Source organism: Oryctolagus cuniculus, chromosome 9 (assembly GCF_964237555.1).
Source record: "Oryctolagus cuniculus chromosome 9, mOryCun1.1, whole genome shotgun sequence".
NCBI lineage: Eukaryota > Metazoa > Chordata > Mammalia > Lagomorpha > Leporidae > Oryctolagus > Oryctolagus cuniculus.
Window position 1 is genome coordinate 62,851,642 of NC_091440.1, and position 19,664 is coordinate 62,871,305.

Sequence of the window (19,664 nt, forward strand, 5' to 3'; positions counted from 1 at the left end):
AGGCAATGGGATACGGAAGGCCAGTTAAACAGGGTGGAAATTTAAAGCCAAGCACAGCAGAAAGCTGCAGCAAAATCCTGGAGGTCATAAAAAGACACAGAAATGCCCTGAATTCCTATCACTAAGTGAAAGCAGCTCATGTGAGAAGCCTGTCTACTGTACGAGTCCAACTCCATGGCAGAACTACGGCGATGGCATAAGAAGACGAGCAATCGGCAGGGGATGAGGGGAAACACAGAGGATGTTTAGGGCGAACTGCTTTGCAGGATTCCACCACGGTGGCTACATGTTCTGATGCATTTGTCCAAAGCTCTAGAACACCCAGGCTCTGGGGGATGATACCGTACCCACGCAGGGTTACTGATTCTAACAAGGACACCTCCCTGCTAGAGGATACCAACAGTAGTGGGGACCACACCCATCGGGGAAGAAAGGGGGTCTGGGGAACTCCCTATATTTTCCACGAACATTTGCTGTGAATTGAAGCAGCTCTAAAAACTAACGTCCACTTTGAAATGTTTAAGGGAGGAAAGTGTGGCGCGTTGCAGAACTACTGTTGTGTGGCTATGGCACAGGGAACAAGGCAGGCAACGCGCTGGCAGTGGGGAGAGCCAGGCAGGTCGTGGTTAGGAGTTCAGATTTCATTCTAAAAGCACCACAAGAAACCATCTGATAGCTTTAAGCCCGGCTCGTAACTTCTGAAAGGTCGCTCTGGCTGTGGTGCGGAACATGGCCTCCGGAGATACAGTCCAGAGGCTGCCGATGGTGGTGCCGGCTAAGGCGGCAGTGGCAGACCAGAGGTGGATGGATTTGAAGCACGTGTTCAAAGGAGAGCTCACGGGGTTCATGCTGCAGAGACTGGATGTGAGCGATAAGGAGAAAGAGTGGGGTAGTGGGTTCAGCTGCTGCCTGCAACACCAGCATCCAGTGTCGGGGCACTAGTTCTAGTTCTGGCTAATCCACTTCTGATCCAGTTCCCTGATAATGTGCCTGGAATAGTAGTGCAAGATGGCTCAAGCACTTGGGCCCCTATCGCCCAAATGAGAGACCTGGATGGAGTTCCAGGCTCCGGGCTTCCGCCTGGCCCAGCCCCAATGGTCACGTCCATTTAGGGAATGGACCGATAAATGGAAGATCTCTTTATCTCCCTGTCACTCTGCCTTTCAAATAAATAAAATAAATCTTTTTAAAAAATGATTCCTGAATAGGAAAAGATATCACTAAGAGGGAAAAGACCCTTCTGGGGGACTGAATGAAGACCACAGAAGATGCTGTGTGACATCTTGATCCACCAAAGCAATGGGAGTGTTCAAGTCCACCAAAAGAACTCAAGGTCAGCTTACTTGATCTCTGCCTCAATTAAAATGCCAAATGCACGTGTCCATGTCTGTGTGTATGTGTCTTTGTGTGTATACATACAAAAGTGCTTCAAAAAGTTCCTGAAAAACTGGAATTAAAAGATAAGCTTACTTTGGAGCAAAAAACTAAAAAACTGAAACCCATGCATTTGAGAGGCCTTCAAAAAGTTCATGGAGGAGCAGTTGTTTAGCTAGAAGGCATTAAAGTGCCCATGTCCCACATCAGAGTGCCTGGATTTGATTCATGCCTCTAGCTTACAATGCCAGCCACCTATCAGTGCACCCACCAATGTGGGGGACCCAGAGTGAGTTCCTGGCTCTTGACTCTTGCAACAGAATGAAACATCAAGTTAAGAGTGTTCTCTTTCTTTCTCTCTCCCTCTCTTTCTCTCATCAACTCTCCCTTTTTTTTCTTTCTTCCTTTAATTAAAAAAAGTTCATGATAAATGCATATTATGAAAAACCCATTGATGGATTTTAAAAAGATTCAAGTCATAGCTGCTCTACTTCTAAGCCAGCTCCCTACTAATGGCCTGGGAGAAGTAGCGGAAGACAGCCCAAAAGCTTGGGCCCCTGTAACACACATGGGAGTCCTGGAGGAAGCTCCTGGCTCCTTGCTTCAGCCTGGTCCAGTCCAGGCCAATGTGGCTACATGGAGAGTAAACCAGTGGATGGAAGATCTCTATCTCCTTCACTCTCTGTAACTATTTCAAATAAATAAATTTTAAAAAATAATAATTAAAATGAAAATTTTTAAATTTTGCACCAAAATAAACTTTTTGGTTAATTCTTCTCCATGAACTTTTTAAAATACCCTCATCTATACATATATGCACATATACATATGCATATGCAAATATACCTAGTTTTTTAAAGATTGATTTATTGGTGCCAGTGCTATGGCTTAGCAAGTAAAGCCACTGCCTGCAGTGCCAGCATCCCATACAGACACCAATTCAAGTCCCAGCTGCTCCACTTCCGATCCAGTTCTCTGCTAATGTGCCTGGGAAAGGAGTGGAGGATGCCCCAAGTGCTTGGGTCTCTGCACCCACATGAGAGACCTGGTTGAATCTCCTGGCTCCTGGCTTCAGCCTGGACCAGCTCCAGCCATTGTGGCCATTTGGGAAGTGAACCAGCACACGGAAGACATCCCCTTCTGTCTCTCCCTCTATATATATAAAACTCTGCCTCTCAGCTGAGCCAATCTGAAGCTAGGAGCCAGCAGCTTCCTCTGGGTCTCCCACGTTGTGCAGGAACCCAAGCACTTGGGCCATCTTCCACTGCTTTCGCAGGACATAGCAAAGAGTTGACCCCAGTATATCTAATTTTTAATACATCATTTCTGTGATGCAAAGCAAATTCAATCCATTTAAACAATCTTCTGAGGAATAGAGAAATGGGACTGTTATTCTTACTGCATCCTCATTAACTTGCAAGGAAGCTGAAGGCAAACAGAGTGAAGGCCACCCAGCAAGTTATGAGCAGAGCTGAAATTAGGAACCAGATTTCCTTTCAGGTGACCACACACCTCTGAGGATCACCCCAAAGGGCAGGGCATCCTGCACACACTGTTCTCAATGTGATGAAAACGCACATGCGCGGATGAGCCCTTGTCTCTTTCCTTAGCTCAGCACAGAGGCTAGTTAAATAACCCATAAAAGTGGCCGACAAAACTAAAAAATAAAAATCAACAATACCAAAGCAACTCTTACGGAAAGCAAATCAAATATTAAGGTGCAATGTGACCCAAACTTTTTTAAAAAATTTATTTTTTATTTGAAAGGCAGAGTTAGAGAGAGAGAAGAAGGGGGAGGAGGGGCTTCCATCCACTGGTTCCGTCCCAACATGGCCACAATGCTATGCCTGGGCCAGGCCAAAGCCAGGAGCCTCTTCTGGTCTCCCTGGTGGTTGCAGGGCCCAAGCACTTTAGTCATCCTCTGCTGCTCTCCCAGGCACATTAGTATGGAGCTGGATCAGAAGTGGATCAGCTAGGACTCAAACAGACACCCACGTGGGATGCCAGCACTGCAGGTGGCTATACACCACAGTGAGGGCTCCTTGTCCCAAACTTTAAAGCAGACATTTTCTTTGTGAACACCCAAGCCTCTGCAGCTTCAGGTATTCACAAATAGTCCAAAGCCCCACCAACCGAGGGTCCTCAGAAATGGGAGAGTCAGGTTCCAAGATTCACTGGCACAACGCTGCCTTCTCATCCAGCCTCATCTGGAACTCCTCACCTGCTCCTTAGGTATCTCAAAGTACAAGAATGGACCAGATTTTAGGAAAACACAAGAACCAATGAGTTCACAGGTCTTGGGGCTGGCATTGTGGCACAGTGGGTTAAGCACCTGCCTGAGATACAGGCAACCCAGATGGGCACCAGTTTGAGTCCTGGCTGCTCCACTTTCGATCCAGCTGGCTGCTAATGGCATGCGAAAAGCTGCAGAAGATGCCCCAAGTACTTGGTCCCCTGCCACCCACACAGAAGACCCAGATGAAGCTCCTGGCCCAGCCCCTGCTGTTGTGGTCATGCTTGGAGTGAACCAGTGGATGGAAGATCTCGATCTCGATCTCTCTCTCTTTCTCTCTCTCTGTTTCTCTCTCTCTCTGCCTGCCTGCCTCCCTCCCTCCCTCCCTTCCTTCCTCCCTCTGTAACTCTGAGTTTCAAATAAAGAAATCGCCAGAGGAGAGTTCAAGGTCTGGTTTTGACAGCCAGGGTGCAGTCTTCAGCCCGTGGACTGCTTCCCCAGGCTCCTCACACAGCCTCGGGCTTTCATCCGGCAGCCGCCACCTCGGCCACTGTGAGGACGCCCACCTCACAACATTCTGAAGCCTGAGAGCGAAACAGGGAGGGGGCGGCCGCCTCGGTGTCTGTTCCCGTGAGTCATATGTGCTTTGTTCCTACTAAATGTGGGCCATTTGTTTTCCTGTTGCCTTGCAGACTTCCCGCTGCGGCTCTTCTCTAACAGCATTCTTCCCAAGGGCCCCTGCCTTGCGAGCACAACCCCACGAGTGGGCACCAGGCAATGACGCATCAGCATCAGCACTTGCTGCGCCCCCCGGGGCACCGGACCGAGCTTCCAGAAGAGGGGGTCCCAGGAAGGAGGGTGAGGTCACTGCAGCCTGACCTCCCATCTAGAGGCTAGAAAACCACTTTTCAGGGCTGAAACCATGATGAACACGTATGTTAAGTGACACAGAGTCACGCTCATTCACTTATGGCTGGCCAAGGCTGTCAGCGCATGCCAAAGCGGAACTGGCTCTTGCCTTTTGTTAGACAGGAAGGTCACCCTGTGGAACTGCCCACTGGGTCTCCAGAATCCTCTGTCCAGGCCTTACTTCCCTGTCCCATAAGAGCTTTTTACTGTTTGAACACTCAGTTTTCCTAACTCTGTCTTCTCACACCGTTACAATGTTCTTTCTCTTTTGGTCCCCTGAGGATGACTGATATTCACAAAGACAGAGCAAAGGAAAACTGGGACTGATTAAAGGGGACTGGATCCAGGAAGCGCTCCTAGGAAGAGCCCCAGTCAGGGATCAGGGCTGCCTGAGTGGGGAGCCCGGGAGAGCAGACAAGCACACAAGCAGAGCGGCCAAAGGGAAGCAGTGGATCTGACACCCAGGAAGGTTCCAGATGGGCACCGTTGGCATCACTACCTTAGAGGGAACTCCAGAGGCTGGAAGCAGCAGGTTATGGAATGCAGTGGTACCTAATGCTGGAAATAATGAGAACCTGGCTAGTCAAAACCAAGGCTAAGGCTGACACTCTTCCCTTTATACTCAAAACAGCCTCTCTCTCTGGAGCTCTATTTCTCTTCCTCACAGCTGGAGCCCAATGTCAAATGCCCTATTATCCTCACTTGACACCTGATACCATAAGGTGCCAATTATCACAGTGATGATCCTATAAAGATCTTTACACAATTGCACACTATAATTCTCTTTGCAGAGTTTCGTTCCCATCTATGGCATCTTTTGTCACAACAATGTGACATAAGCACTATCAAATAAATAAATCCAAGCTCAAGGAGATTTAGAATCTTACACAATGCTGCATAAGGGAGACAATCTGCGTTTTAAACCTGATCCTCTAACATGAGATCCCATGCTTTCCAGAATACACTATTAGTCTACTTTTTATTCTCTATATGCTCTAAATTTCACTGATCCAGACTCTTCTAATTCAGGATGGGTGAGGCAATAAAACAGGATCATTTGATACCCCATTTACTTGCAAATCTGGGAAGTGCTATGACAACTGTTGTGCATACAATATATACATATATATGTAGAGGAGGCTAGATGGGGAAGCTACCTTCCTGCAAGTAGAGAGAAAAAGAAAGCCTGCCTCCGCTTAGTCATCAGGAACCACATCACCACCTTCTCACCAGTATATGGTTTTCTAAATACAGATTTGCTGACTACCAATGATTTCATTTTGATTTTATGGCTAATCAATGTTTCTGAAAGTTCAAAAAGACTATTCCCCCAAATATAATAAATATGATTTTTTTTTTATTTTTGACAGGCAGAGTGGACAGTGAGAGAGAGAGACAGAGAGAGAAAGGTCTTCCTTTGCCGTTGGTTCACCCTCCAATGGCCGCCGCTGCAGCCGGCGCACCGCGCTGATCCGATGGCAGGAGCCAGGATCCAGGTGCTTTTCCTGGTCTCCCATGGGGTGCAGGGCCCAAGCACCTGGGCCATCCTCCACTGCACTCCCTGGCCATAGCAGAGAGCTGGCCTGGAAGAGGGGTAACCGGGACAGAATCCGGCGCCCCAACCGGGACTAGAACCCGGTGTGCCGGCGCCGCAAGGTGGAGGATTAGCCTATTGAGCCACGGCGCCGGCAATAAGTATGATTTTAAAGTAATGATACTGAGTCTGTAGACTAAAAACAATAATTCTTTAAAAACTCATAATCATATGGTTTTGTCAAGTGCCTTTATTATGTACAGGTTTAATATCCCTTTTCTAAAATGTTTGGAAAAGATGTGTTCTGCATTTCAGATTTTTTTCCAGATTTTGGAATATTTGTATGTATGGAGAGAGACCTTGAGGTGGAGTTCCAAGTCTAACCACAAAATTCATTTATGTTTCATGTACATCTTTTACACCTGTTCTGAAGGTAATTTATTTGGTACATTTAGCATACCTTTATTTTGGCTGTGACCCATCACAAAAGACCAGGAATCTCTACCAGTGGCATCATGTCAGTACTCAGAAAGCTCTAGATTTTGTAGTATTTCAGATTTCAGATTAGAGATACTCAACTTGTATTACGTTATCCTGTAGTTCCGTTTAATGTCTGGCATAAAGTTCATTTTCAAATATTTGTTGAATGGTTTGTTGGATGCATCAGTTAGAAATTTCAATGTCACTTACTCCAGGCACAATGGACCAGTCTTGGCTTTGGGGAAGCCCTAGATATAGACTCAAGCCTGGCTGTTTGCCAGCTATGGCTCTTTCGGCAAATTACCTCGCCTCTGGATTCCAAGTTTCCTCATCAGCGAAACAGCGATCACACCGAGTATCACAGTTTTGGTGTGAAGTTCAAATGAATTCACTCACTTGGCACACAGTCAAGGTTGCAGAAGTTAATGTAGCTTATTTACTTCTCCCTTCTAGCCCACATTTAGCATGACCCCTGACCTAATGGCACCTTAATAATGGTGTTCAATATACAAGACGTGTTATAAAGGTAATGGCTAAACATCAAGTTCATTTACAATGATGCCCAATTCTTCTTCCACTAACATCAAACTTACCTACCCATGGACTTGCGATAGATTGTTAGCACAGCAAGCATCCAGCAAATTTTGATGATTTTTGAACAAATTTCCATGGAATTGAAGTTTATTCTTTTAGGCCCCAATACTCCTTATATTTGAAAGCTTTCAAAAAACATACTACACACTTAATTACTATGCTAAAACCATAGGTTGAAAGAATTGTAAACTTTTCTTTGCTCATGGTTATCAACGTGAATTTTGACTTAGTAGTAGATCTGCCCATATTAGGTGTTTCTAGATTTTACACTGTGATCTTTCTTTTCCTTTCCTCCTCTGGTCATCAGTAACCTCATCTCCAGGAAGGCATGACACATTGGGGAATGAACAAGACAAAGTCCCAGTCATCTTCAAAGAGTTCACCAGGAACAATTTTCAGACATTTCTCCACAACTGCCTCATGATAGGTGCTTCAAGAAGGGCCCCTTGTCAAAGACTCTTTCCCTAGTGTCTCTTCTCATATTTACTTATTTATTTATTTATATGAAAGGCAGAGAGACCACGATGGAGAGAGAAACACACCCAGAGAGCAAGACCTTCCATCTACTGGCTTACTCCCCAAATGTGCAACAACTTGGCCTAGCCCAGGTTGAAGCCAGGTGCCCAGAACTCCATGTGGGTCTCCCACATGAGGGGCAGGAACCATACTAGGGCCATCATCTGCTGCTTCCCAGGGCCCGCATGAGCTGGAAGCTGGAGTCAGAAATGGAACTGGTCATGGAATCCAGCTGTTCTGACATGGGATGCAGGCACCTTCGCCGGGAGGACAACTCACTGGGGAGCAAATCAGTGATGGAAGATCTCTCTCTCTCTCCTTCTCTCTGCACTGCCCTGACTTCCAAATACATAAATATTTAAAACAAACAAAAGGAAACGTGAGAAAGGGAGAAGGGGTAGGCAGGAGCAAGGAGAAGCATTTCTGAGTTGCCTAGACCATCAGGAAGGCAGCAGTGGACGTGACGATGGAGAAGCGAATACCTACGCTGCCTCTGCTTTCTCTCTCCAGAAAGTCCCTCTTCGAGCACAGAGCTACCACACTTACCTTGCCCGAGCCATTTCTGTGCTTCTCTTTCCATTGTTTACACTTCGGTTTTAAGGACTATGTGGTGTAGAAAGGGTCTTAGAATTCACCACATCCAAGTCTCTTACTTTATACATGAGAAAAACTACGGGGCAGCTCTGTAACTGCGCAAACAAAATGAGAACTGGACACCCAAAGTCTGTGCCGTCCTCTTTGGGATCACAAAGTGAGTGTACTCACCCAGATGCAGCCTGGCTGCCCTCAACCCTTTTGCCCAATAAATTATTCTCTAGGGAACAATGTCTTAAGAACTATGTTTAAAGGTATTAACAAGAATCTTAGTATTTTTAGTTTAATAAATGGGTTTTTAGTATTAATTTCAATGCCTGAAAGGGCTGAAATTGGGTTTTTCTATGCTTGGACAGGTCCTGCCTAACCAATAATAACAAGATAACCAGAAAGCAATTAAATAGATACTGCCATTTGGGTCATAACTCATCACACACACACACACACACACATACACACAATCAAGAGGCACTTAATGGAAACAAAGTTTGAGTTCACTTTTGTTACTCTACTAGCCTGGGTTTTACCGAAGAGAATATCAAATTTTAAACCATACGGTTTTCCTAAGATAAAGACACATCATTTATTTTCCAAAGGAGGGTCAAGTTTCTTGCTATTGCTCCCTAGTATTTCTTTTTTTTTTTTTAAATAAAAATCTCTACATTTATTTACCCGAGAGGCAGAGAGAATCAGAGAAATATCTACCATCAGGTGGTTTACCTCCAAAATGCACATAAAAACTGGGGCTGGGGCACAGGTCACAGCCAGGAGCTGGGAACTCAGTCCAGGCCCTCTACATGGGTGGGAGGTACCCAAGTACTTGAGCCATAACCTGCTGCTTCCTAGGGTGTGTGTAAGCAGAAAGCTGGAATCAGGAGCCTGGACTTGAACCCAGGTACTCAGAGATGACACACAGGCATCCAAAGCAGTATCTTAACGACTATATCAAATGCCCACCATTGCTTATGCTGTTTCTGACCCACGAGCAGAAGGCAGCCCAGGAACTGTGTTCAACAACCCTTCAGCCTGGCTTCTGAGCATCCTTAGTGTGCTTTGCCCAATCCAGGTCCACAGCCTCCTAACTACTCACTGTTCCTTACCCTCAGCCTTCAGTTCTGAGGCTCTGAAACCACAGCCTTTTGATAGCACATTTTAAGACAGTCCCGGGTTTCATTGTTGTTATATCTCAGATTCTAACTAGAAGGGTCTGGCCAAAACATTCTGAAATAGCACGAAGCCCCTGGTTCGCTTGCTTGCATTCTCCCCTGCCCCCAGGCCTCTCCTTTTTTTCATTTGCTTCACCACGCAAGTACCAAAACGCATGCACTCACTGTGATTAAAGGGAAAGGCCCTGGCAGTCTTTGCACAGTTATTTAGACTACAGGTACATCTGGAGCTGGACCTCTAAAAATAACTTGGTTCCAGCGCCTAAACAATTGTTTACTTGCAGTGGACTAGACATACACGAAGCCAGTTTATTAGAACCTTGCTTAGTAAGGATTGTTTACATGGGCCTACACTTGAGTACTACTGTGTGTTTTGTTTTCCTTTCTCTCTTTTTTTCTTTCACAGCAGACACAGGCGGGCCACCATGGGTGGTAGCCCTTGTAGGGGCCAGACTCACTCACATGAAATTCGATAATAGGAAAAGCAGAATCCAAAATTATAAAAACAATTGCACAAATCCAACACCCAAGGCTTCGGGAAGCATTGAGCCAGGATTTCAAAGTTTCTAACGAAGCGGGGCAGGGAGGGAAGAGAGCCATTGTCGCATCCTCCTACCTGGCATGCCAGCTAGCAATGGCAGATCCCTCTCTCCGAAGAAAGAAATGCCACAAATGTAACAGGAGTTGAGATCCTGGGGGAGCCAATCAGATTCAAGCTGCTTTCAAAAATTCTGTAAAGGGAGAAAAAAGAGGCATTAGAAAAAACTTGGCACTTGAAATAGCATTTTACATCTTCTACTCAGAGCCTGTGCAATACTACTCTTATTATGGCGAGTTGTCATGCTTATAAAATAAACCTCGGGTTTTTAATAGAAAGAATCATTATAGTAAAACAAACTTAGCTTCAGAGAGAATGTGGCACATCAAATATAATAGGTGCCTCAGCCTGTATCTTTGAAACTGTCAGCCAAAACATGACAAATTAGGACAAGGTCAATGGCAGGTACTTGCTGAGAAACTCTCCTCTGATGACTGGCAGCTCTGTGTACTACTTTAAGGTCACCACAATTGTTTAGCAAACCTTGAGGTCAGAGGGAGCTGCAAGGTGAGAGAGATTTCTAGGCATCTCCTCCCACCATGACCTTGGCTGCCACACAGGCTCCTCATGGCCTTGAGAACACAGGGCAAGAGAGGCTGGGGCTGGGGAGAAAGGAGAACACTCCCAAGGGACTGCACTATCTCCACAGTTGCAGAAGCAGCTCTGGGTGTTGGCCTGTGGTAGAAAGAGTCCCTGGACTCCCGGATCTCTCCAGAGCTCACTACAGTACCAAGATCGCTATTTCTGACTTCAATATGATTTTTCTGATTAGATGCAAAGCAGATGCACCAATGACAACAGAGTTAGGCAAAAGGCAACAAGATTTAAAAATCTGCCAACTTGGGGCCAGCAGGGTGGTGCAGTGGGCTGGGCTCCAGTCAGGAGTGCCAGTATCCCATATGGATGCTGGTTCAGGTCCTGGCTGCTCCACTTCCAATCCAGCTCCCTGCTGATGTGCCTAGAAAGGCAGTGGAAGACAGCCCAAGTCCTTGGGCCCCTGCACCAGTGTGGGAGACCCAGATAAAGCTCCAGGCTCCTGGCTTTGGCCTGGCCCAGCCCTGGCTGTTATGGCCATTTGGGGACTGAACCAGTGGATGGAAGATCTCTCTCTGTGTCTCTGTCTCTGTGTCTCTCTCTTTCTCTCTCTCTCTCTGATTCTGTCAAATAAATAAATAAAATCTTTTTAAAAATGTGCCAACTTGAGTTGTGTTTCCAGGACGGCTTATCTTCCTCCCAGGAGGATGCCGCCACAGTTTTGAAGCTGCCTGGAGGTGCAACCAGGCTCTCCCTTTAGAGGCCCATTCACTCCTTCACCTCCTCTTAAATACGCTATCAAAGTGGCTGGGTCCAAGAAGACAACAGAGACATAAAAGGAAATGTGTCATCTTGAAAAACAGCCCAGAGCCCTGTGTTCTACCACTTGGTTGGATATTTTGGCTACATCAACTCAACTTTCTCTTCCCAGCAGGAGAGGTGGATATTTCACAGCCTCTGGCGGGAGCTCAAGTCTACAAACATGTACCAGACACCTGCTCTGTGTCAAGCACCGGACCATATGTCAGGAAGGACACGGAGGGAAGAGAACTCACACTCTGCCTCCATGGAGAGTCCCCTCAAAGCTAATGAAGACAGACGTGTCTACACAGGAGGCAAACCCACCTGCCAGAACCTGAAGACTTTCAGGGCCTACCTTAAATAATAACCCCACTCTGAAGCTGTCCTAACCTGGGATAACGTCTTCCTCACTTGAGTGCCTATATCCTTTAAATATTTTCTATTTTTGCTATTTGTATAACACTCTCATTGTCCCCTTTAAAATCTTTGAGCAATTTTTTTCACATGGCTGGTAAGAGAGGCAAGTTCTTGACTGAGTGGTAGAAATATGTATCTCAGTGGGCCAGCGCTGTGGCACAGTGGGTAAAGCCACTGCCTACAGTGCCTGCATCCCATATGGGTGCCAGTTCTACACCTGGCTGCTCCACTTCCAATCTAGCTCCCTGCTATGGCCTGGGAAAGCAGTGGAAGATGGCCCAAGTCCTTGGGCCCCTGCACCCACATGGGAGACCTGGAAGAAGCTCCTGGCTCCTGGCTTCGGATTGGCTCAGCTATGGCTGTTGCGGCCATCTGGAGAGTGAACCAGCGGGTGGAAGATTTCTCTTTCTCTGCCTCTGCCTCTCCATAACTCTGCCTTTCAAATAAATACATCATTAAAAAAAGAATAAAGAAAGAAAGAAGTATCTCAGTTATTGAGGAACCAAAGTGATCAGAAAAGACTTCCTCATCTATACCTGAAGGGCCACAAAATGAAATTATCCAAGGGAAGGAAGAAAAACATGACTCAGTTAAAGAATGAGATGAACAAATGTCTGACACCCATCCCAGCATGCCTCTCAGTACAAATGTTTAAAGTGTGGTCGGTTCTGATAACCTTCTAAGTGCCCAAAAAGGGTGATCAGCGTCGTTTTGAAACGGTCACATCAGTTCCCATGACAGCGCCTCTACCCTCCACCAGCGAGAGTAACGACTGCGGGACAGCATGGTGGTGAGGCGTAGAGCTCCTCTGAGGCCTACCTACGGAGAACAGGTGATGTTCAGAAGCAGCTGAATGCCCGTATTGGCATTTACCACACTGAAAGACATGATCTCCTTGGAGAGAAGGGAGGATTAAGAGCTAAATTAAGGCAATGCTCCTTCAGGCAAAGTCGCTCCAATCAATCAAAGAGAGTGACAAGCTATATCTTTTTACGGATTTTTTTGGAACAATATTTTCCCTGAGATAATTACAAAATGGAAATGCATATATCATAGTCAAAGCAAAAAAAAAATCATGAACCTAGTCAAGTATTATCAACATAAATAAATATTTGAGCTTTGCAATGGTATTCAAAGAAATAACATTTAGAATGTGTCTTTAGAGCTGATAGCTATTAGAAATTACTGTTCCTTAAGCATTTAGTTCCCTTTTGGCCTCATTGTGTAAGTCATGCTGCTCTTCCTAGTTTTCCCAGGATCCCCAAGGTCATTCTCTACGGTGTTTTTTTTTTTTTTTTCCATTTTCAATTATCTTTATATACAGAAGATCGATTCAGTATATATTAAGTAAAGATTTCATCAGTTTACGGTGTTTGTTTTAAACACAACTTGGTGCCAAAGACTCTGCCCCAGCTTTCAAGTTCGCTCAGACGATATTTTTCTACACTGGGTCTCTCCATGTTTCCCAACAGCCAGATCTAGTTGATAGGCATTTTCTGCCGAAAGGTTCACTTCCCAGTAATTGCAATCTGCCTCTTGCATAGTTGCCTTCTATTCCCCTGGGTAGGTTGCTGCCCTGAAGGCAGAGAAGAGGAGGAGATTTTGATGCTAATGAGGCCTCTGTGCAGGCCTCACAGCTAACGCTGAGGAGCTGAGTATGGCTTGTCTCTGGGGAGCTCAGGTGAGCCGGTGTATAAGGGCACAGCTGAGAGTCATTCGGGCACCTTGCTGTTAGCCTCAAGCAGGTATTCCAACATCTGAGCAGGAACCTGCTAATGGCTTACATAATGAAGAAATGAGTCAGTGTACTTGGCAATTCAAACCCTGAACCGTGGAAGGTCTTAATTCAAAAGGAAATTCTGGAAGCAAACCATTAAATGGTGACAGATTTATTTTTATTAAGGTGCTGGTGGTAGGACAGAAGCTAATGAATTATGGACAACCGTATCCTTCTGCTGTTTTCACCCGTCTGGACTCTCAGATGACTGTGAGCCCTAATTTGAGACCAGCCAGGGTTGTCTACGGAGCATGCTGGGCAATGAGGGCATTGTGCACCTGCTGAGCCATGGGATCACTGCTTACCAGACTTCCCTCCTTGGGAATCAAAAGAAATGGGCCACAGCCCTCAAGGAAAGCAACAAGAAAATAAACAAACAGTACAGAGTGTATCCATTCAACGTCCACTGACCAAGGAGTCAAAGCCATGTCTGAGCCTTTAGGATAATCTTTCAGCAGGCTCGTGCCACTGGTATATTTGGAAGGGCAAAGGAAAAGTGTCTAACTTTCTAAAAAGAACAGAAGCCCGGTGAGGGAGCCAGGGACGAGGGCAGGCCAGACTGGCTCCATCCTGCAGCTTCTTCCCAGCGCATACACACTAAACAAATCAGGATGGAGGCCCACTGTAGCAACCATCTGCCAGTGGACAACAAGATTTAGGTTTCAATAGAAACAAGTTAGAAAAGGCTCCATTAAGATTGCCTCTGCCTTCACAGTAGCTAAAGTATCACCACCACATTTGCTTTTTGGAGATGACACATTAAAGACATCCAAACACCCCTAGACTGTTGAGACCTCAGTGGCTTGGTCTCTCTAACAGCCCCTCATTGCTTGGAGCTTTCCTGCCTTCTACTCAAATAAAACTCTGCTTCTTCTCTTCTCACCGTATGTCAGGTCTCAAAAAACTATCATTGACACCAGGACACCAACTGGGACTCATCAATTTTCCCCAACACTAGGTAAGGCTTAGGTATTGGGACTGAATAACAAAGTCCTAGGACTTTATTTGTATTATCCAACCTAATCATTACAATAATATTTGGGGGTACATTGGCAATACTAATATTCTCATTTCAAAGTGAGGAAACCAAAGTTAGTGAGCTTAGTTAAGCAACTCCTTCAGGTCTCCCCAGTGAAGAGGTGGCAGAGGCATGACATGAGTGCACACCAACAAGTAACCTTAGCAGTGGTCAGTGAGATCCGCTACTAGGATTAGCTATTTGCAAGAAACTGTGGAGGACGAATGAGAAGCTGAGCAGGGAAAGTAAGAGTTCCCTTTTTTAAAGACTGAAGAGAGTAAGGAGAAAGAAAATGAAAAAACAACAACAAAAGAATGCCTCCAACCACACTGTCAGTTCATTGTCATATCTGGTTTAATGAGGCAAAAGGAAATTCTAAAGTCAAACCATATGAATATTTGCCTACAAAGACAGGATTTGGTTTTGGCCAACAGACTCTTCTCTTCCAGTTTCCCATACAGAGCCAGACCTGATTCACAAGGTATTAGGCTCATCCAAGCGTGATCTGTCCCCATTTGGCTGTTTCTAGCAGTCAAGCACGGCGGAACTGACTTTTCCTTCTATGTCTCCGGGGCGGTGGGCAGGAGTGGTGACATCAGGGAACAATGTCTTCCCTCCTATGACTCAACCAGTTTGTCAAGGAAACACTGCTGCTGGTGATCCTGCACCAAGAATTATTTGTTCTGCCCAGCAAATTCATGTTGAAAAAGCATACTATCTCCATCCTAGCCCAAAGAAAAGTAGGAACGGCCACAGTGATGTAACTACTCGGGCAAAACTGAAGCATGAGAGAAGTGAACTTTACTGAAGTCCTGTGCTTCTCGCAGCATGTCCAGACAACATTTCCATTTTCACCTTGCTGGAAACAAGTAAAAACAAAATTCCCTTCCCCTTCTGTGCCCTCATACCACTTTGCATGAATTGCAAATTTATAGTGCTTACCATACTACCCTATAATTAGATTTTAGGTGTTTGTTTTCCCACTAGTGTGATAGCTCCTTTTTCCTTTTAATATTTGTATTCCAAGCATCTGGTATCACATTTAACAAATATTTGACAAACAAAAAAAAAAATGAATGATTGAATGGAACGATGACTACATGGCAATTTACCAAGGGCTCTCTAATTAGGGCAAGAGGAAAGGTAGGAAATGTTCGTTGTCCTCTATCCTTTATGACTGATGATGGTTGGCACTGTCACACTTGACCCGAGGATGGATCATGCCTGGTGGCAGTTCTAGGTCTCTAAGATGCTTCCCTGCTTCACAAATGAGTGTTGTCTGTTCAGGTATAGAATTCACAGTTTCATCTGTTCCTGTATGCCATAGAGTTCGTCTCTTCCCTCTCATATCCACCAAGGCAGTGTATTTTATGACTTGCTCCTTTAATCAATTTTTTTATTTAATTCAATTAAAAGCCTTGCTCTAAAAAGGCATTTTTCTTATTGTAAGTTCCCGGAGAGAGGCGAGGGCAGGGATATGATTCAGTATTACCCTGCAGTGCTGCCCACAACCTGCCAACCACATTCCAAGTATGATGGATGCTGGATATTCTGCAAGACTGCAAACATACAAGACCCCTCCTCTTTCAGAAATTACAGGCAGTGGGAAGAGGAGAGATAAATCATAAGGCCAATAAAGTGTAGTAACTGTAATGAGACCAGAAGCACTGGTTGCTCTGGGACACACAGGAAGGAGATCAAACCCAAACTGGAGTCAGGAAGGGCCTCTGGGACAAGGTACCTTTTAACTTTTGCCCAGTGAGATGAATGAGACTTATCCAGCTACATGGAAATGATGGAGAAAAGGAGAAGACTCAGAGACAAGAGAAATCACAACATAAGCAAAACTCCCAAAGAAGTGAAGAAGGGCTAAAGTTTAGGTGGGGAGGCAAGCTCACATCTCGGCTATTTTATTCTCAAAGCAATGGGAAGCCACTGAAGGATTCCAACCAAGGTGATAATATTTGTATCTGAGTTTCAGCAGAGAGACATGGGTTGTAGGTAAAGACACAGATTTAGTAACAACTGAATCCTCAACATTTTCCTTTTAGCATGATTACTTTGACTAACAAATGTATTGCAAGACTATTCGATTAGAGGCATAGTAACCACCTGGAATGTTGTTTCCATAGTCCAAATGGTGCCACTGAAAATAGAAGTATTCAAGAGAGCACAAAGAAGACAGAAGTAACAGGCTTTGGTCACTGACTAGATCAGGAGTGGCCAAAACTGTCTTTGTAAAGAAGTGACTGGTAAAAATCATTTAGGCTTTGCCCAGTGATTTCTGAGATCTCTACTCAACTCTACTCTTTTAGTGAGGAAATCGGACACAGACAACATGGAAATGATGAGTGTGCTTGTGTTCCAACAAAATGTATTTACAAAATAATTACACTTCAGCAGGCTGAATTTGGCTCTAGGCTAATTCATGCTAACTTTTAAACTAAACGAAGGATGTGGTGATCAAAGTTGCAAAACATGGCTCCCAAGTTTGTGGTTCGAGCATTTACAGAGAAAGTGAAACAGGAAATGGAGCAGGTTGGAGGAAACGAGGCCAAGTCAGTTTTGATAGCTGCACGATATCAGTCAAGACAAATCCAATCAGAATCTTATTCTATGTGGATTCCTATGTGAATCTTGGTTTCAGGAAACAGAGCTGAGCTCTAGGTAAACATACATAGATTTTGGAGTTGCATTTGTCAGAAGACTAAATTGTATTAACAAACCATGACACACAGCAGCCTTAGTAAGAAGCAGCGTAACTGCCTTCCCACACAGTGAGACCAGGAACTCGGACAGTGTGGGGAGGAAGGACAATCATCCCAAGAGCCTGCCCAACAGCAGCTTCCAACCCATTCAGCCCAAAGAAGGAAAAGCTACAACAGGAGCCATGTTTTTACAGAGAAGTCTTACTCATACGGTCATACCTAACTACAAGAGAGGCTGGGAGATGCAGCGCAGTCATGTTTCTCGGTTCAAGTAGAGTGGATTTTGGTGAATAGCGTGAAAAACACATACATATCGGCAAGGAAGGTATAAAGATGAACAGAAAACGCAGGCATCCAAGATGCGCGAGACCAAGTTCAGCATTCTGAACAACGCTAATGTCAAGAGACAATGTGAGGAGATTAAAGGGTATCCAGTAGAAGAATGACAAATGAAAATAAAACTAGGAGACTGTGCTGATACTTAATGAGCCTATGTAAAAATGAGTAGAGATTTAGTCATTAAGCACTGAGCCCAACTTTGACAAGTTGACACTTATTTGGGACCTCTGATATTTACATGAAAAGTGAGCCAAATTGCATTTAAGAGAAAACAGCAAATTCAGCTCCTCAAAAAGGCCAGATTTTCATTACCATGCAGAAGGACCACTTTAGGGCTAGGTATTATATTATTCATTTTTATCCATCCATTTTGTGTCCACAAATCAACCTATGTAGGTAATATGTATGCATATTCTGCATCAAAAATGTTATTTGGTCTTGAATGAACATATACTTGTAGATACAAATACATACTTGATTCCATATACAAATATTCTTGGCATTTACAGGATTCATTACTAAAATGTTTCATTTTCTCTCCCATGGTTGGCAATTCTCCATGCTTTCTGCTTTTCTTAAGGCTTCTCCTCCACCACCGGCCATACCCCAGTTTGCATGTCTGTCTTTGGCTCTCAGTGAGAAGGCCAAGCTAGATTTCTCACCAATAATATTTTGTTTGCTCCACTATTACAAAATAAAACATAATCCACAGTCTAAATAAAAACAGTCCAGGCCAGAAGAGCAGGGCCCACTTCCTTACTTCTACTATTCTGAAGACCTTAGTCAGGAGAAGAGGAACCTGAGATCTTGCTGGGGTGTTAACCAAGTAGCACAGCAGTAACTATCAATCTACTTTGTTTCTCACTCCTTACAATATAAGGTCTTTGGGAGCCATCAGGGAAGTCTGCGGGTTTTCAATCTATAATGTTGTTTTTGGTAGGAGAACAGCCAACCTTGCTTATACATTAAAAAAAAAAAAAAAAAAAAAAGACAATAGGCCTGGTATTGTGGGTAAAGCCACCACCCACAGTGCCAGCATCACACATGGGTGCCAATTCATGTCCCAGGTGTTCCATTCTGATCAAGCTCCCTGCTAATGGCCTGGGAAGAGTAGCAGGAGATGGCTCAAGTGCTTGAGCCCCTGCCATCCATATGGGAGACCTGGATGAAACTCCTGGCTCCTGGCTTCAGACTGGCCCAGCACTGGCCATTGAGACCTCTCGGGAAGTTAACCATCAGATGGAAGATCTCTCTCTGTGTGTCTCTCCTTCTCTCTCTTTCAAAATAAATAAATAAATCCTTTAAAAAATTTTTGAAAGACCAGATTTTTAAGAAATGACCTGCCACAAAGATACACAGACAGTAAAGAAAATAATATGAGTAACCTCTTCCACTTGCCTAACATAAATTATAAAAGTACTCAACCTGAGCAAGTGACTATTAATAAGCCTGCCCTCAAATTCCATGGTGTTCAATAAACATAAATCGGGGATGGTGACAATGCTACCCATATTTCCTTAGTTAATGACACACAGTTGGCAGTTCAATAGCATAAATCATAAATACACTTTATTCTCCTTCTTTACTCTTCTAGTTGTAACTCATCTCAGATATGAACTTAACTATTGCATATAACCTTCCAATTAGCAAAACTAATTCTTTGATGGAAGAGATCTGGTCAGGGAATACAAGCAAAGAAAAACTTTGCAAGCAGCATTTCTGCCCTGGCTTCTATGATAAGATTTTTTTCTCCGAGCTCCAACAAGTCTTTCTTATTATTACTTTTATAGGGTCATCATTATTCAAAGTCTGCTAGCTTCAAATATCATCTGCAAAGCATATCTAGAAAGTTAGTTGCCGATGCAGATAATGTATGAAACTGAAAAACCTGTAACTTGTGTCCCATTGGCTAAATGAAATATGTAGCTTGAAAAAAATCTAGAATTTCTCAGCCAGTCAGAGGCAGAGTAGTTGGAGAAGAGCAGGATCTCCAGCATGACACACAGTGTCTGTGAAAAGTCACGGGCATTTGTTCAAAAGAAGCTGTGAACGTGAGGTTCACAACTAGAGCA

The 19,664-nt window shown here is 44.5% G+C and overlaps 1 protein-coding gene across 3 annotated transcripts in view; it reads right to left on the bottom strand.

The window, feature by feature from the left end:
* Positions 1-19,664, bottom strand: part of ENOX1 (ecto-NOX disulfide-thiol exchanger 1) — a 603,118-nt gene that overhangs the window by 484,010 nt on the left and 99,444 nt on the right. For 2 of the 3 annotated variants that reach the window (XM_051850654.2, XM_051850652.2), the window contains exon 2: positions 10,017-10,131. The exons of the other annotated variant lie outside the window; for it this stretch is intronic. The gene's annotated coding sequence lies outside the window, so the exon portion shown is untranslated. The remainder of the gene's footprint in view (positions 1-10,016; positions 10,132-19,664) is intronic. 3 annotated transcript variants of the gene reach the window in all.